Below are 18,910 nucleotides of genomic sequence, written 5' to 3'. Positions count from 1 at the left end.
CATTTTAAAATTTTTGTTTCCTCATTTCCAGTGAGGAAGTAATATAATAGCAAGGTGGTTTTGTGTTACCAGGTCATACCTTGTTTTTCCATCAGCTTTTGAGAACAAGACAGAAGGAAAGGGTCAAAACTACTCAATTGTTGAGCTTTTTACATTCTGGCCTTATTTTTTGTTTTTCGTTTACATACGAAAAGAAAAAATAGAGTTCCCAGAAAATGAAAAGAGAAATTGGTTAGTGACTAGTTCTGATGATGCGGAAATAGCATTGTGGAAGATTAAAATAAAGGTGCCTCTTGGTGGATATATTTGGCATGACAGTGTCACTCTCCAGATTCTAAAGGACGAGAATACTTCAGAGACCAAACCACAAATCTTTTGCCACTTGCTGATGTTCTAAGATGCAGACATGCTGGTTTGTCAGAATATATTCCTCCAGGAAGGCTCTGTGGGGGAGAATATTTAACCGTGCGTTGTACTTTGCTGCAGCTGTGGATTTTTCTTTTTTTAAAACTATCTCAGCTGCCGTTCCTGCATCGTCTAGTTAATTCTGTTCCTATTCAGATAGAGCTAATGACAGAATGTTGGGTTAATTATATCTTCCATTTCCTTACTGTATCTTCTGTCATTCTAAAGGACCCATAAGTATTTTACAAACTTCGGTCCTGATCCTGCAGTGAGCTCCATGTGGATGGACGCCGGCACAGAGCCCATCTGACTTCACATATGCTGGGATTGGCCGGCATGGAGCAGCTTGCAGGATTGAGGCCTAAACTCAGTGCAGATGGAATTTTAGGAGAGGTTCGCTATCAAATTAACAAGTGTCTAGTGAGCAAATGCCAACTGAGATTTTTTTCAAAGGCTCATAATTTGGCCAAATTTAGGTGAGATTGCACAGGAAGAGCAAAAGGTACATTCCCGATACAAAGGCCACCCCCTTTTACCAAATTTCCAGAGGTGCTGGAGTTTCTCAATGAAAGAGTAATAAGAATTGTTTTTAACGTGGACAAAACAGTGTGTGTTTCCTTAGCCATTTTCTCAGAAATGGCTGAACCTTTATTGCTGAAAAGTTCAGCCTGAGGCAGGCACCTGGCATGGAAAATTTCAGCACAAATAGCTACTTTTTGGCAAAACTATAAGCAACTGGAAACAGGATCTTTATATTAGGAACTGTTGGTCAACCTTAACTTTAGGTGGTGCTACCAGCTACACAGATTAAAAAATGAACTGTAGTACCCACTTATCAGCGCTGTTGGCCATCTGCGCACATCATAAAGATTGTCCTTGCGTAGGTAGCAGCTATCTACTAGGGACAGAGAATTTTCTCATCCTTCAGCAACTGCATACTTAGGAGAAGTATGGTCTTCTTTACTAAGTATGAGGAGGAACAGAATGGCTGCCCTTACATCAGAGGAAAAACAGAACTTTAAGTTCTTCTATCTGGGGATTATGGTGACATTTGAAGGTGGCCGTGATAAAGATATTGATAGGAGATTAGGAAAAGCAAACACTGCTTTTGGAAGGATGAACAACAACTAGTCAAACAGAGGTCTTTACAGCATGCTAAGATCAGATTATACCGTGTGATTGTACTGAACATGCTACTGTGTGGAGCAGAGACTTCGGCAATGACAGTAGATAACAAAAAGAGATTGAGTACTTGTGGCACTTTAGAGACTAACAAATTTATTTGACAGGTTTCAGAGTAGCAGCCGTGTTAGTCTGTATTCCCAAAAAGAAAAGGAGTACTTGTGGCACCTTAGAGACTAACACATTTATTTGAGCATAAGCTTTCGTGAGCTACAGCTCACTTCATTGAGGAAGGATCTTGGTAAACCTTTCCTAACTTGACCAGAGCTAGCTGGACAGCTCTGAGCTCTGACAGATTCCAAAGAGGAAAGATCTCCCTGAAGAGGACCATTTGCCTTAGACCAGAGGAGGCTGTGTAGGAGCTCCCCTACCCAGTAGACTTGAGTCCATCATCCCATGTAGCCTTTTGGGGGTCTTGCAGGGGCATTCCCTTTATTTTGTTGTTTATAACTGTTCACTGTACAAAGAACATCTTGACCTACTTGAGTATCATCACTTGATATCCAAGATTCTGATCTGTAGGTCTTCCATGAGAAGGTCTTCCATGTCTTCTATTTCAACAGCCTTAGATGAAGTTGAGCCCATAGAACTAAATCCTGGCAGAAAGCCATCCCTCTCAACAGATTCAGTAGAGACTGAAATGGTGGGTAGTTCTGAGATGACAATACAATAATCAGAGACTTTAGCCTCAGGAAACCATCCTCCAGTAGAAATATGGAGCTCCTTTCTGTGTCTATCAGGAACCCTAAGTGAAATGTTTCTGGAAGAGTACTGCAGTATTCTCCTCCTGATCAACCGAACACAAACAAACATTCATAGAATCATAGGTTTCAGAGTAGCAGCCGTGTTAGTCTGTATCTGCAAAAAGAACAGGCGTGCTTGTGGCACCTTAGAGACTAACAAATTTATCTGAGCATAAGCTTTCTGGCTAAGGTCTCTGATTATTGCATTGTCATCTCAGGACTACCCACCATTTCAGTCTCTACTGAATCTGTTGAGAGGGATGGCTTTCTGCCAGGATTTAGTTCCATGGGCTCAACTTCATCTAAGGCTGTTGAAATAGAATCTTCTCATGGAAGACCTACAGATCAGAATCTTGGATATCAAGTGATGATACTCAAGTAGGTCAAGATGTTCTTTGTAGGGTAAACAGTCATAAATAACAAAATAAAGGGAATGCCCCTGCAAGACCTCCAAAAGGCTACATGGGATGGTGGACTCAAGTCTACTGGGTAGGGGAGCTCCTACAGAGCCTCCTCTGGTCTAAGGCAAATGGTCCTCTTCAGGGAGATCTTTCCTCTTTGGAATCTATCAGAGCTGTCCAGCTAGCTCTGGTCAAGTTAGGAAAGGTTTACCAAGATCCTTCCTCTAACATTGTTGTTGCTTACATAAATCATCAAGTGGGATCAAGTTGCAAATCTCTTCTCAAGGAAACCCCCCTCCTTTTCAAGCACACAGAATGCCATCTTCAGTTCACACTCTGATAAAACAATGTGTACTAATACATTTGTATAAGCAGGAGGCAAACTCATTACAGACAGAGGGCTTCAAGCTGATCCATGTCTCAAACAGTAGTAGAAACTCTTAAGAAATCTGCAGATACACCTGTTTCCTGCAACAGAAAACCAAAACGTTAAAGGCCTCTGCAACAGATACAGGGGCATGGAGGAAGAGGCCCAAGATGGTGCCTTCATGATGAAGTGGTTCTTTCGTCCAACCTACACATTTCTTTGTACCCCTAATTTGGAGGATTATAAAGAAAGTCAAACAGGATAGAGCCAAATCAACTTGATAGTAACGCAATGGCCAGGCAGTTGTGGTTAGCATGCATGTCAGCTGACAGTAGTCCTCCGGTTGATCTCTCCCTGCAACAAGCCATATTGTCACAGGGCAACACCATGTCATGATCACAACCTAGCATTGGTATCAGCCTGGCTTGTGAACAGCTCCTTCGACAAATCTAGGCCAATACACAGAGTTCTGGCTACTCTTCTACAGAGAAATCCAGACCCCATTGAAATGAATGGCAAAACTCCTATTGACTTCAGTGGAGCCAGGATTTCACTCCTGGTCTTTGGAAAGGAGGACACCTCAGCTATCTACTACAGAATCTGGACCGTGTTCATTTTCTGCTACAGGGACAGGGAGTTTGGTGCTAATGCCATAGATGCAAATACTGGCCATTCAATTTCTATTTTTGATGAATTTATTGTTTAAATTTTAAATTATTCAGAAGTTTAGTTTGATTCATTTTGTATGTCCTTGTACTTTCAGATTACGTTTTTAGAAGATCTCAACTGGAGCTGTGGAGAAAAGAAAGGAAGGAAGGGAGGCAGTGACTGAATGGTAGGAAAACTCTTCATCTCTGGCGGATGCCTCCTACCTGATTTGGAACTGGAGTGGGGTGGAGGGAAAGAAATTCTCTTTTATGGTGAACTCTGATATAATGCACCTTCATCTAATAGTGAGTCTACTCAACTTCATCTAATTGTGAAAAGGAATTAAGTCCTGAATTAATGCATTTCCATGGGTTTTTATTACAAGTAGACTGAAATTGTATTCCACACTACAGATTTTACTATCATGGGGAAATCATGTTGCAATACCTTCACCACCATTACATTATAACTATAAACAGACCCTTTAGAATAAGACTTTTGAGAAATTCGGGGGTTTTTTTGTTTTGTTTTTAAAGTGCATGTTAGGCAGATTAGACAGCTAAATCCCTGATTCAGCATTTGTTACTGATAGTGAATTTCTGCTAAGTGCAGAATCACTTTATTTTCTAGGTGAGGGTTGCTTTGTGCACCCTGCAGAAAGGAGAGCTTAATTCCAGATGTAATAGGGGAAGCCAAGGGGAGGACCAGCCATTAATAATTGTTCTGAGCAAGGAGATTGCATGATTCCCCCTGTTATTGAGGACATTTTCCCCTTTTTCTCAGAGATAGATAGATACCTACGGTTTCTTCCTTTCCCGTAGAGATTAACATTTTTAATGAAGGTGTGTATATCAAATATTTAGCTATCTAATCTCAGGTTTCTGCCTTTACAATAGAAGCAGTGGCAATGCCAGCAATGTTGGTTCCCAGACTTTGAGCTCCTCCAACCACACACAATGAAACAGTGCAGCACAGTAAAATGCAGTATACTTTAATACTTTGTGAGGAAGGCCCTTTATCTCCTTGGGGCCTTTCCCATTAGCCTCCTCTGTGTGCTGCTCCTTCTCCATCTGGTCTTTTGTGTGCTCATCTTCACCAAGGTTCTGGCAAGCTGCATTAGCTAACTGCATGCTTGTTTGTCAGGACAGAATCTAGCTCTTCATGGAAGGGCAGCCTGGGAGGTCAGGTTTTTAATAATACCTAGCTCTTCTCTGGTGCTCTTCGTCAGTAGATCTCAAAGCACTTTACAAAGGAGGTAAGGATGTTGTGGTAGCACTGCTTTGCACTGTGCGCAGTGTACTGACACCTTATATAGGCCTATTGGTTGTGGGCCTTAGAGGCCAGGTGTACCCTAAGCGACTCATTGCTCCAAATCCCAAGTAAGACCCTCATGTTGGCCTTTGGCCAGCTCATAGCTTGACTAAATACTTTCCCTGGAGTGGGCAGTGAATGCTGGTGTTCAGAAGTACTATAGTTACCTAAAGCAAGTGCTGTACATTAATACTAATAAAGGATTTCCTGTTACTCAGTGGAATGCCTGTAGCAAGGAGAAATAGAAAGCTGGGGGAACCTGATAGGAAGCACTCGCTGTGAAATGTGAAGCATGGTGTTGTGGGATGGAGTTGGGAGAACTGGCTAACTTGTGTAGCTGTACGGTTGTGGTTTCATGTCCAGTCTGGTGAGAAACTGTTGTAGAACGTACATACTCAGCTAGATCTGAGCTAAGGACCTTGTTCCAGCATATCTGTACACAGACTTGATAAAAGACAAAAGTATGTGGGGAGAGAGGAAGAAAATAGATGTTATGACTGTGTCTTGTCTGAGTGGTTTTTTTTTGGTTTTTGGTTTTTAATGAAGAGTCAGGAGGAGGACTGTAAGTTGGGAAATGGTTTTAAAATTGTTGGACTACAAAACAATCTAAAAAATCTAAAAGGGGAATGGTGTACAGTAGGGCTTTGGAAAATATAGGATGGTGAACTGGAGCTTCCTTAATGCATCAGCCCATCTGTCTTGCTAGTTTCTTTGCCTTAATCACAGACTTCATGAAGTGTCTAATTTTCTTTTTTTAGCTTTCTGTCTTCCTCTTGTGCAAAAGTTAAGGAAGGGAAATGATTGGAGCTGGATTTATTTTTACATGAGAAAGGAAAAAATAGTATCCAAAGAAGTTAATGATTGTGTTTGTGTGTAGTGTAGGTCTGTAGATATAAGCGATGTCTACACTGGGGATTTTTTGGGGGATTGAAGGTAAAAATTTCCCACTGTTGCTACCGTGGCGACTCCTCTGGTGATGGTAACAGTGGGAGTGCTAGTGTTGACCAGCTTCCAATGGTTGCTAGTGATTTTAATGCTGGGTTGTCTAACTCTGCTCAGAGCAGATCTAAACAACATGGGATGAAATCCTGGCTCCATTGACTTTAACAAAGCTTGTATTTCAACCATTGTATTTAAAAATGGCAGTGGCTGCAGGATGGTCACTAGTACTCTTACTTTTGCTACTATTAGTCATTAGCTATCAAGGCATAGAAACCTAGGGGCAGATCCAGCTCTCCCTTACACCTTTGTATTTCTGCAGCATATCTATTAAGGTCCATGGAATTACTGCAGGTTTATACCAGTATGAATAAGATTACATTCTGGACCCAAAGGTTATAACCTTTTTGTGTACTGTTCAATGGCCTAGATGAAATGAGTTTTCAATCTCCAAGTTGAATCTTGATCAAAATACATTGAGCTGCATCAGTTTTTAGCAACAGTGGGAAATTTTTGCCAAAACCCGCAGTGTAGATATGGCCACATACTTGCAGTATGTACTGTGTGGAAGACACTGATTGACATTAATTAGGAGTGGGTGGTGAGAAAGTGTAAAAATAAAATTCCTTTCTGCAAGGTTTACTATTAGAAGCAAAGTACGTGATGTAACACCGAATGCGTGCATGTGTGTGTAGAGGAGGTTGCCTATTCATCATTTAGAACAATAGTGGGAGTTAAACATTCCAGGTTTGAATGTCAATAAAAGTCTGGGAGTGCAACCTGTCTGTTATGTGCTGCTCAGTATAATGTGCTTCCTATTTGTTTCTGTTTGTTTGGAGCTCAAAATGCCTGGGGAAAAAAACCTAATGCTGTAGAATGGAATTTGTGGCAGAAAAACTGCTCCAAGTACTTTGTGTTATTACCTAGGATTTTTTATTCTAAATCTATTCCAGTAGGAAAGGACAAATTTGTCTGTAAATTGTAGTAGGAACAGCACATTAAAATTGAATAGGTCATCAAGTAGTGAGTAGGTGTAGTCTTGACTGATAGTATTTCTCAAATCCTTCTCTATATGTATTCTGAGGATAAGAAGCAATGAATGGGTTGCACTGGATTAATGATTTGTGACATATATTTTTACGTATGTCCAACTTTTCTTCTGAAATATATGGGCTTTATGAGTGTGGTGTTGGTGGAGAATTTTCTGTGGAACTTTTATACAGCTCTGTGTGTGTGTGTTTCTCTCTCTTGTGAGCACACACAGATTTTATATCTTTTATTCAAAAAAACCCACAAAAACCTGAGGGGGAGGTGCAGATCTGTAGCTAGTGCGAGTCTGTATAGCTCTAATCAAGTGACTGTAATTATGCTAGTTTACACCATATCTGCTCCACAACATTCAGGGCCTTTCAGATTTTGCCTAGGTTGATACTAACCAAGAGCCAGATTCTGCTCTCTATTACGCTGGTGTAAATCCATAACAAGTCCACTGAAATCCTCTGAATTGCTCCAGATTTATGCCCGATGAAATCTGAATCTGGCCCCAAAAATCAGAACGGTTTTATTACTGCTGAGTAACCTAAGTGACATGAGTCTTCAGTCTTTGTTTTCTAGTTGAATATGACAGTTGACACTAACTGAGACTCTTGCTAGCAAAGAGGCCAAGGCTTAGTCATGGAGACTAAACTGTCCTCTCAATGGCTGTTTAGTGGTGGCAGTATTGCTGGGTCAGTTTGGAAAAGCTTGCATTGCAGTTGCTTGTGTCGTGCCTCGGATTTGGAGAGAGGACTGTTTATTTAGGGTTTCAGTTCGTCACCTTTCACTAATCCTAAATCATTTAAAAACATGTTTAGAAGTTAAAATGTCCACCTGCATTGGCAGTCTGAGCAGCTACTTAAGAGGTTGCTTTGCTTCTGGAAGAGAGAGCCTGAGAGCTGATGTACACTACTGCGTAAGTCCATGTAACTTACATCCCTCAGGGGTGTGAAAAAGGCACCCCCCCACCAAGTGACGCGAGTTACATCGACTTAAGCGCTATCCGCATAGGCGCTATGTCAGGTGGAGATGCTCTCCTGCTAGGTGGAGATGCTCTCCTGCTGACATAGCTTCTTCTTCTCGCGGAGGGGGAATCATTATGCTGAGGGGAGAGCACTCTCCCACTGGCATAGTGCCTTCACCAGACGCGCAACTAAGGCGCAGCTGTGCCGATGTTGCACGGTCGTATAGGCTTGCCCTGAGTCTCAGTACACTGAACCCTGTGTATGCCTTCAATAACAGAGGTACTCTATCTTCTGTCAGCATGTAGTGCTGCAGTAGCACAATGGATATTACAAGTGGCTGAGCATAGCCTGCTCATGCTGCAGATCCCAGTGCTGTCACTCTGATGTCTTAAAAGCTTCTGCCTCCACAGTGTTTACAGCTGGTGCCACAGCACTTGGCTTGGCTGATGAAAACTTCATAGATACTGGAATCAGAAAAAAAGGTCTTGGGTCACCAGGTCCATTCCCTTTGCATCACTGCCGTTTTTATGCATAAAATTCTACAGAATCACAATCAATTCCTTTAAGTCTATTTAATACCTCCAGTGATAGCAGGTCTGCCCCTTCCCTTGGGAGGTTACTCTGTTTTTCTGGGTATTTATTTGCCAAGTTGAGGAAGATCACTCTGAGATATCCAAAGCATGGAACTGCTGGTAGCGAAGGCATCCGTTTTCTGTAGGGCATGGATGTGGAGACGGGGAAATCTTTAAATAAACAAAGTAAGCAAAACACAACCGGTACCTTGGATGGTGTAAAAGAGGCCGTAGGGAGATGTGCACGTACATGAACAGTGAGATTTCCTGGTTTTTCCCGGTGCTGGGCATGGTGTTTAGGTTTCTACAGTTTAATTAAAAACCAGTTGAGGTGCAAGAAGTTGAGTATGTCTGTGTATTTTGGATAACTGTTTGTTTGTATTTCAAAGGTTTACTTGTAGGTAGGTAAGTGACAAAACATGCAGTTAGTTACACAGAACATACAGCATATCTGATGCCAGAAATAAAGCCAGTTTGCAGCTCATACGTTGGAAGAACTGTTCCTCTAAAAAGAAGAGTTCATCCTTACATACGGATTGCCCCTGTAATGCAGCCAGCATTATAAGGGGTCCGAATGGAGTTTGTTCCGTTTAGGTGTAGGTTATATAGGTTAAAGCTGCCTGATAGCATCCACCTTTTTCAAAAGCTTTTTATTAAAGGGACATAGTTGGCTTGACATCAGTGTAAAAATGACCAAATAATTTGATAAGGCCTACCACTCAGTCCCCTTGCTGATATTTGTGATTTTACAGTTACATTTCCCTGGTTATCACCACCATTATTTACCACCATTTACAATTGCTGTGGCGGAGTAAAGGGGTATGCCTAAGGCTACGTTTATGTCACGGAGGTCATGGAAGTCACAGAATCTGGAATCCATTACTTCCAGAGACCTCCGTGACATTCTCTGCATCAGCCCCAGGGGCTGCGGGACTCTGGAGCTCGCAGCCAGTGGGGCCCTGGCAGGGTTCCAGTGACGGGGCCCCCCGCAAGGTTCCAGCAACAGGTGACAGACTCCTAAGGGGTCCGCCTCCGGGTTTCAGTGACGGGCAACAGCCTTGTGGAGATGGGGTGGGGAAAATGCCTCGGGCAAGTAGCTGGGGGTGTCCCTTTTTTTCCTTTGGGAAATATGGTCACCCTGCCACTTCCAGCTGCCCTGGGCGGAGGGGGAACCCTGCAGCTCCCAGTCACCATGGTGGCGATGGGAAACCATGGAGCCGCAGCAGCAAAAGTCACAGACAGGTCACAGCTTCAGTGAATTTTTGTTTATTGCCTCTGACGTGTCCGTGACTTTTGCTAAAAATAACCATGACAAAATCTTAACCTTAGTTATGCCCACTACGAGGCCACTTTACCTGTCAGAGTGGTGTAAAGGGGTCTTAATGAGACTGAGAAGGAGGCCAAAAGTGTATAAAATGAAGAAACTGAGGGGAAAAATGTTTAAAATATATTTTCCTGTAATCTCAGTTGTAATAAAGCTCAGTCTTACTTGTAACCCTGGTAGGTAAGCGTATTCAGAAAGAAGTATTATTAAAAAGTGAATGGTGTTCTTATAATATTGCCTGCCTTATTTACTGATCTGAATCCTCCCTATTTCTCCTACTTCTATCCCCTTTTAAACTTCACCATCTTCCTTGTTTCTCCCTCCTCTACTCCCAAAAAGACATTCTAAAGAAGGGCTTGATCCTGCAAACACTTACTTACATTAGTAACTTCGCTTTGGTTTTCATTGTGTATGCTGAGAGAAATATAACAAGTACACAAAGAGCAGGAATAAGGAAAAGGAAATTGGATTTTAAAGTTATTTCATTTTAATAGTCTGTGGTAATATTATTAATGTGTAAGTTAAAAAGTTGGTTGTTTACAACATATAGTTTAAATTAACAAGTGTCCCTTTAACAAATTGATCCAGTGTTATATGGACCCATCATTTATCTGTGTTTTATCAGAGTTAATATTATAACAACACTTTTTTTGGTGACTGTTACTTTCATGTATTTTTTACAGGATTATTCTTTGAAAACCTTTAATTCTGCATCTATTGGTAATTTCATATTGGTAGGTAAATATCCATTGAGTGTTTAGCCAGTTCTTTTCTGGCTGGAATTTTACTTGCTTTTAATCTTCAGCAAGTTTAATGGTTGTGGAAATTTATTTGCTGTGAAACACCAGACAGTGAATTGAACAAAAATGCATGACTTGTAAAGAAAAACAACAAAAACCCGCGTTTGAAGTCAGCCTATGCTGTCATGCGTTTCTCTGTATAATTGCTATGTTAATAGCACCATCTTACGAAGTACAGAGCGCCTCGGGAGAGAGTGCTTTGTGACTCAAATGGTAGTTGAGGTTACTCTGGTTATTAAAGGTTAAGGATCTGATTCTAAGACCTTGTCTACACTGCCACTTCACAGCGCTGAAACATTCTTGCTCAGGGGTGTGAAAAACACCCCCCTGAGCGATGCAAGTTTCAGCGCTGTAAAGTGGCAGTGTGGACAGTGCGCTCCTAGCGGTGGTAGCTACTCCCCTTGTGGGGGTGGATGTTTTACAGAGCTCTCTCCCAGCTCTGGTACCACGACTACATAGCCACGTTAAAGCATGCCGCGGCAGCGCTTCAATGTTGGTAGTGAAAACATATCTTTACGTTTCTTTCTATGTGGTTGCTCTATGTATGTAAGAAGAATGTCAGACTCTGAAGCCAAAGTCCCTGTTGAAATGCAGATACAATTTTAGTAGATAGTTGGAGCCCGTTGGACTTGTTCATGGTCTTTGCTTGTACTTTTATACATTTTTAATGACTCAAATAATTTGCTTCATAGACACAAAACCCAGACTATTACTATTCCCCTTTGGCAAACACAAAGGTATTTTATTTTACTATGTAAAAGTTATAATATCAAAGTACTGACAGAGTATATCGTTATCCGCTGGTGAGTGTGTTCATCTGCTGTAATGTTAAAATGGCAATCATAATGCAAAAAAGTTGCTTTAATATGGGCATACATAGTATATGGTGCTCCACATGGTGAAGATACAGTAATGGTCCATGTCAAGCCATCAACTTTGGCACAAACTTAATTTTCCTGGATTGTGTTGACAAACTTGAATAGGCCTGATTTTCCACTGGCCTCCCCATGTGCAGCAATTTATACTAACTCAGGGTGACTACAAAACACTGTTGTTCTGATTTGGTTGCATTTCCCATCCAATTTGCAATGATGTAAATACATTTCCTTCGCTAATGTAAATGACTGCACAAGGTACAGGCACAGAGAATCAGGCCATTAGGAGTTAAAATCTCATTTCTGTTTAATGGCCTCACCCAACCATTTAAAACCATGCAAGTGGTATATGGTAAATTAATGCATTTAAGGTTACCTTTTTGATGTTTTTTGTTCCTTTAGGTTCTGACTCTACAGTCTTTACACAGGGAAAGCTTCCACTGAAGTCAGGGATTTGGAATTTTACCAAAGAGTCACCATAGGCCTCTTTCCATGTCTTGCACATTGATACCGATCACCATGCAATGTTAAACTTCCAGGACTTGATTCTCATATACACAAGGTGATTTTACACTGCTCTGGCAGTGTAAACAGGCCTTGAAGTGGGTGTAATTACCTGGTTCCTGTTTACATTAAAGGCCCCTTTTACATTGCCAGAGCTATGTAAAGTGCCAGTGGTGTAAATGAGAATCAGATTAATTAAAAAAAGGTAAATGAATACAATGTGTATATAAAGTGTTCTATGGCTATAAATCCTTCAGTCATTGGATAGCTATTTATAACTTGAATTAAACAGCTTAGGCTGATATATACAGTTCCATCAATTTTGTGGGGGGTGGATGGTTTATGGGTAAGTGGGAGGAAAATCTTTTCAGTAAATACTTTCTAGGGATGTATCATTACAGAACATTCCCATATTTAATTTGAAAAAAGAAAAAAAAAAGTATTGTTAAAATTTTTCCCTGAGCCTCTTTTAAAGCCAGTGTCTGTTCAGTTTAGTCAAGATTTGTGTACTGCAGTTATCATCCTGTTCTCAGTTCCTTGTTACAAACCTGTACAGTATGAAACCTCAAATTGTCTTCAATACAACACACACAGACACTGCCTAAAATACTTTTAAATCCACTATACTAGTACATTGTTGTTCTGTAAGTGCTTTCCCAATAGTGTTTATAGCACAAAATAATGTTCTCACAGTTCAAATGCTTCAGAGGTCAGCAGTGACCACCTTTACTTGTGGGCTAAGAGCCTGGAATATCCGGTTTCATCTTGAAATGATTTTCTTTTATTTAATTACTAGGTTTTACGTTTTTAAAAAGTGGCTATACTGGAAATACTGGCACAGCCATAGCTATATAGCAGTGAGAACAGTGCTGCTATTATATCTGCGATGTGTTTAAAACAGCGATTTTTTTTAATTGAATTTTTGGCAGAATTTTGTTTTGTTTGTGAAGTTCAAAGTAAACGATTTCCCCCCCAAAAACTACTACTTTTTGTATATTGGGGAAGGAGCAATCTCTCCTTCCAGAGATAAGCTATAAGTACTAAAGTATATTTCCTATCTATCTAAGGTACGTATGTAGCCTCTGTTAAAATAGTATCCGAGTGCCTCGCCATCTTTAGTGTATGTATCCTCACAACACCCCTGTGAGGGAGGGATGTGTTATAATGCGCATTTTACAAATGGGGGATCTGAGGCACAAAGAGGCTAAGGTCTGGATCCACAAAGGGACCTAGGTGTTGCAGTGCTGAGCATCACAATGTCTAAAAGTCAGGTCCTATGAAAATCACTGGAACTACACTGAGATCCACGAATCCTGAGTTACGTGCCTAGGCTCCCTACACAATGAATGAGGCGAAATAGGTGCCTAAGAATGTGATCCACAAAAGCCGTCATGCCAGGTGGGGAACTGCCTAAGCCAGCCAATGGCGGATGCTGAGGAAATGGGGAATGCTAAGCCCCACCCCTCTCAAGGAGGTAGGTGTCTAAGTTGGGCTGCCGGGAGGTGCTTATCCCTGCTAGTGATCCACAACCGGGAATCCCTCTCCTGGGTTTCTTGTGAGAATGAGGTAGGCACCTGCCTCTCAGTCCACACAAAACTGTGGCAGTAGGAAATGTGCTGCTTACTGCGCTGATGATGTTTAGGCCAGTGGTTAGAGAGCTCACCTGTGATGTAGGAGACCTGGGTACAATTCCCATCTCTTTGCCTGAGGGAGAGAGAGGATTTGAACCGGGGTCTCCCAGCTCTGTGAAGAGTGCTCTAACAACTGAGCTATGGGATATTCTGTGTGTGGGGGAGGCTCCTTTGGTCTCTCCTGTTGAAGCATTTCCAATTTGGGTAAATAATTAAAGGCTAATTGGAGCAGGGCAACTGGACTCTGACTCTCCTCCCTCATGGGTGAGTGCCCTACCTGCCAGGCTATAGAGTCATTCTTTGTGTCTGCTCCAATGTCTCTGCAGGTTTTTACCCGCAGTGGAACAGCTTCAACAGGAGAGACTGAGGGAGCCTCATGTTAGAATATCCTATAGCTCAGTGGTTAGAGCCCTTTCCTGAGAGGTGGGAGACCCCTGTTCAAATCCTTTCTCTACCTCTAGTAGAGGGGAGAAATGACTATGACTCCCACATCCTAGGTGAGTGTTCCAACCCTCCCACCCCCAGCCAGATTTTGAATGGAACCTGATTTTTAGGAAGCCTCCGAGCATCGCTACTTGATTGGGCCCCACAAGCGAGATAGGCACTCTTCTGCTTATCTTCCCCCAGTTTGCGGATCACCGTGGGGCTTAGGCAGGAGATAGTCATCTGGATGCATAAAGAAAGGCAGCAGTGTACATGCCCAGAGGCAGAAATTTAATTGCCTAGGGAACTTTTACCCTGAAAACTGAGATGCTGGGTGAGTTTAGGCACTTACAGGGTTATGTTGCAGTCATGCAGGAGTTTTGTGGATTGCCCCAGTACCTAAAATTGGGATTTAGGTTCCTAAGTGATGTACCCAAGGTGACACAGGAAACCTGTGCTAGAGCAGGGAATTAAACCTAGACTTCCCGAGTCCCAGGCTGGCACCCTAACTGATAGACAATCCTCCTTCTTTTCTCTTTAGTTTAGAACTCTAGGAATTGGGCTGAGCCTAGCCATGAACTATTGTTGTGAGGGCACCTGTGACTAGACCACTAACTCATCTGCAGTGAAACGCTGTTAAAAGGAATTCCTTTATGTATATTAAAGTAATTCATTCAGGGAGGTCTCTCTACTGGTGGAGTGAGAAGATGGGAAGAGTTTTTTTCCTTTCATTTAGGCCTGAAATTTAGTGTGTAAAATTAAGTGATGTTCTGCCGTGGATATTAAAAGACACAATGAATTTGTTACGTCTGTCATGCTGTAATTGTGAATTGTGTTTTGATATGTATTTTCACTTAAAGCTCAGAACAGATGGAAAATGTTCTGTTCTTTTTTTTTTTTTTTTTTTTTTTAAATGAGTCTATATAGGTCAGCTATGCTGCGGCTGTTCACTAGGACTGGAGATTTGGTCACTAATTCTCTCTTTCCCCCCCCGCCCCCCTCCCGGCATATTGGATGGAAAAGGACTTCACAAAAGTTCATTATATCAGTTTTTCTATAACTATAAATTCCATGACACATATAAATAGTCACAAGACAAAGTACTTTGCTTTATAGCTGTTCATGGTGATCTCATTCCTTACTATGTGGTCTGCACAGGACTACTCTGAATATGAGTAGAATTCTTTCCTTTCTAATATTTTTACATCAATGTAATGTATCTGAGAACATTCCGTAGATATTCGACCATCTGGTTCCTTTAATTCTGCTGAATTTACCAGAAGAAAAAGTAATGTGTTATGCCTTTCTAAATATAGTTCTCGTTCCTTGATTGAAAATTGAATCAATTACCCTGTGAAAGACTGTGATATTTTGTATTTTTCCCTTGCTGCATTCTGAAAACATTTGTGGAAATTAAAAACCTTAGTACAGGTAGTCATTTCTCTGAAATTTATCACCATGTTTTTGTTGCTTTGGGACCCAAATGTTCTCTATCTCTGGTAAAGAAGAAAGGTATTGCTGCTCTTCAGAAAACCCTCTTTATTGTCTGATCTCTTTTTATTTACCAGATGATAGTGCAAAATAAAAAGATTCAAAAACCTGTTTATAGAGAACAGTGTTAGGTGAATGGAGAGCCGGGCAGTGAAAGAAGAAAGCTAGTCTGTTGGGAAGGATACACTTCACTTTGCTTTTAAAATAGAGCTTTGTAAAATTTTCATCATAAAATTCCAGTTGAGATTAAACTTCCCCATTCTGTTGCAAACCTGAAACTCAGCTGAGATTTGGGCCTTGTTTTTGCAGTAAGATCTGCTAGCATGGACACTTCAGCCAGCACAGAGCCCTACTGAACTATTGGGGATTCTTCTTGGATTTCAGGACTGGTACTGGCAGATTCAATTTCAGAAATGGGGTTGTAGGGGATTTACTGAAACCAAACCTTCCAGTGAATCTGAGCTGAGGTTTGGACAAACTGGGCTGAGTGTAAATTAACACAGTGATTTTCCTCATTGGGGTTGATTATTATAAAATAGGAAGAATTAAAATACTATTAACAATTGAATGACATTTTCCACTTTGCCACCCAAATAAATATCTTAGGAGATGGCCTTCAATCTTCTATGGCAACTGAAGGACTAAATTTAGTTTCTGCCAGAAGATGACAATTTCATGCCTGATAAAACACCAAACAGTGAACTATTGCGGTACAATCAGACTAGGAATAAGATATTGCCCGAGACTGATGTTACTCATCAGCCATAATCTGTAGAAATGAATGGCTAGTTTAGAGATCATCAGGAAATTAAGGAGATGTGCCCATGAAGAGATTCTGTAATTCCAATTAAAAAAAAAAAAAGAAAAAAAAAAGAAAGCTCAATAAATGTTGCAAGTGAAAAAAGTCTAATTACTGCAGAAGGGAAAAGAGTTTCTCCAGCAGGAATGTTTTACTCTTGTGTTGTCTTTATTCTAAACTGTTCTGATCCTTTCACCCCCCTCAAGCTAGACCAGTTAGGAATTCTATACACTAACCCCAAACCTGCCATTAGTCGAGTCATAAATATTGGAACATGACATTTCTTGCATAGCTGCAAAAAACCCAAAGGCTTTGAGTCTTCATGGAAACAGCCAGTGGCTAAGGTTTTCACTGCAGTGTTGGTGTAATGTACTATATGAGGTGAGGTGAATTAATAGGTGTGTTGCACAGAAATTCAGAGTGTGACTTTTTAGGTAATAAACTTGTATATGTTGCATAAATCATTTGAGCGATGGTTATTTTTCGTTGACTCAGAAGCTGATGTTACTTGCTGTTAGTAGTTAAAACTGTCATCCGGTGGTATCTTTGAATTGTAGGTAGAACTGCAAAGCAAAGGGGTAAATTTCCTTGGTGTCCTGAGCTCAGGGATGGGATATGAATTGACAAGTATTTCTTTGGTCCCTAACCCAGAGTAATAAAATCTTTTACAAAAGTATATTCTTTTCCCTTTGCCATCCTCTGCTTTTGTACTGTAATGTTAGAAATAAGTAAATAGTAATCTGATATCTTAATTTTCAAGGTATAAATAATCACACAATTACATGGTATGGTCATTTCCCCATTGTTAAGTGGACAAATAATCATTGATTATACAGTAATTTCCACCTTTGTGCAGATTAATGAGGAGGGATGGTAGAAATGTGCTGGCTACATGGATATTGTTTTTTACTGGTGATCTGCTCTATTCTTCATACCCTAAAGTTTTGTTTAGTGTTCTAATTCTTTTGGTTGCCAATACAATTTTCCATAACATGAGTCAGTGCTCTACTCTTTAGTTTATTCTCGCAAAACATAGACCTAGCAGAGGTGTGAGCTTCCTGCTTTCATCTTTAAAAAGTGTTATCTTTAAACTCTAGTTTTGATTCTTCATATGCATAAAGTTCTCAGGTTGAGGTATCCAACCAGATGGGTATGGGCTCCAGGCTTATCACAAGCTCACAGGGCCTTACACTGCTGCAAGGGTAGTGCGGTTAGCCACCTGGGGATGAGGAAGGGGTGCATTTTGTGGTGTTCTTGAGACACTGCCTCTGAATGATGCGTGGAACTTCATTAATAGTCTTCTAGGTCTTCTATATCTTTGTTGTACAGAGGGTTACTGGACATAATGCCATTCAAAGAGGATAAAGGGAGAAAAATTGAGGGATCCTGGAACCTTTTACTCTTTCTGACCCCTAGTGGAAGTAAATGATTAAAGAGGGCTTGCAGACAATTCAGTGGAGATGAGGGAGCAAGGGTGTCACTGTTTATTTTGAGAATGAAAAACAAAATTTTTGTTTATGTAACAAATAAGAATTGATATTACAAGCAGTTCGGATCTTTTTTCCCCTAACATTACATAAGATTGTTGTTTGCTTGTTTGTTTTTCTCAATATCTAACAAGCTGATTGTGGCAGCTCTGGGATGACAGAGAACATCCTTCTTGCGTGCCATGTGTACTCAGACAGCATTTTTCCAGGTTTAGAAAGCCATGGGAGAGAGGAGGTTGATAAAAACTTATTTCTGCACAATTTGAACCAGCTGCTGGCCATGTATTACTTGCAACTCCTTTCCCAGCTTCCATTCTCATGAACCCTAAGGGCTTGTCTGCCCTGTGAAACGTGCTGTGCTAGTACTGTGTGCCATCGTGTCCCTGATCTTTTCGGGGCTATTGTACAGTTCTGTAATATGACTATCGCATGAGTTGGTACCATCCATACAGGCCAAGCTCAATCTGTGTCCTAATGCTATCTGGGCTATAACACTGCCATATTATAACATAGTACATGTTCTGGTGGAGTCAGAAGCTAAATCAGAAATGTACTGACAGTCTCTGCCATACTAGGGCTGATAATGAGTTTGAAACTATTTCCAAACAATGTTTGTAACATGATTTGCATCCAAACCTTACCTGCCTACAAAGTGTGTTACAAACAATCATGATTCTAATAAAAATCCCTCTCCACCTTGTACAGAGATCTTGTACAGAGAAACAGCCCTAGAACTTTGCTTGATGAACATTTTTGAACACGGAAATGTTGAGAACACAGTTCAGGCCATAGTTGGTACCTAGAAACAACAGTGATGGGTACTATATAAAGTGTCTAAGAGCAAATATAAACAGGACCATATGGTTTGCAGCTGCTGTGTTTGCTGCACAGTTTGTATGTAATTTACACCCTGAGTTCAGGTGGGTTTTAATAAATATATCTGTCTGAGGGTTTCCTATAGCACCTACTTCCATAGTGTCCAAGCACTGGGTATACCTATACAATGAC

The 18,910-nt window shown here is 40.9% G+C and overlaps 1 protein-coding gene across 17 annotated transcripts in view; it reads left to right on the top strand.

Moving 5' to 3' along the window:
• The window catches only part of ATXN1 (ataxin 1), a 271,490-nt gene that overhangs the window by 93,618 nt on the left and 158,962 nt on the right, over nucleotides 1–18,910 (top strand). For 13 of the 17 annotated variants that reach the window (XR_006288664.1, XM_043540064.1, XM_043540061.1 and 10 more), the window contains one exon: nucleotides 3,862–3,933. The exons of 3 other annotated variants lie outside the window; for them this stretch is intronic. The gene's annotated coding sequence lies outside the window, so the exon portion shown is untranslated. Of the gene's footprint in view, nucleotides 1–3,861; nucleotides 3,934–4,027; nucleotides 4,052–18,910 lie in introns of those variants that run through there. One more of the 17 variants, XM_043540072.1, reaches the window with a different exon arrangement.

This window comes from Chelonia mydas, chromosome 2 (assembly GCF_015237465.2).
Source record: "Chelonia mydas isolate rCheMyd1 chromosome 2, rCheMyd1.pri.v2, whole genome shotgun sequence".
NCBI classification, from domain to species: Eukaryota; Metazoa; Chordata; order Testudines; family Cheloniidae; genus Chelonia; species Chelonia mydas.
This window is presented reverse-complemented; position numbering and strand designations above follow the sequence as displayed.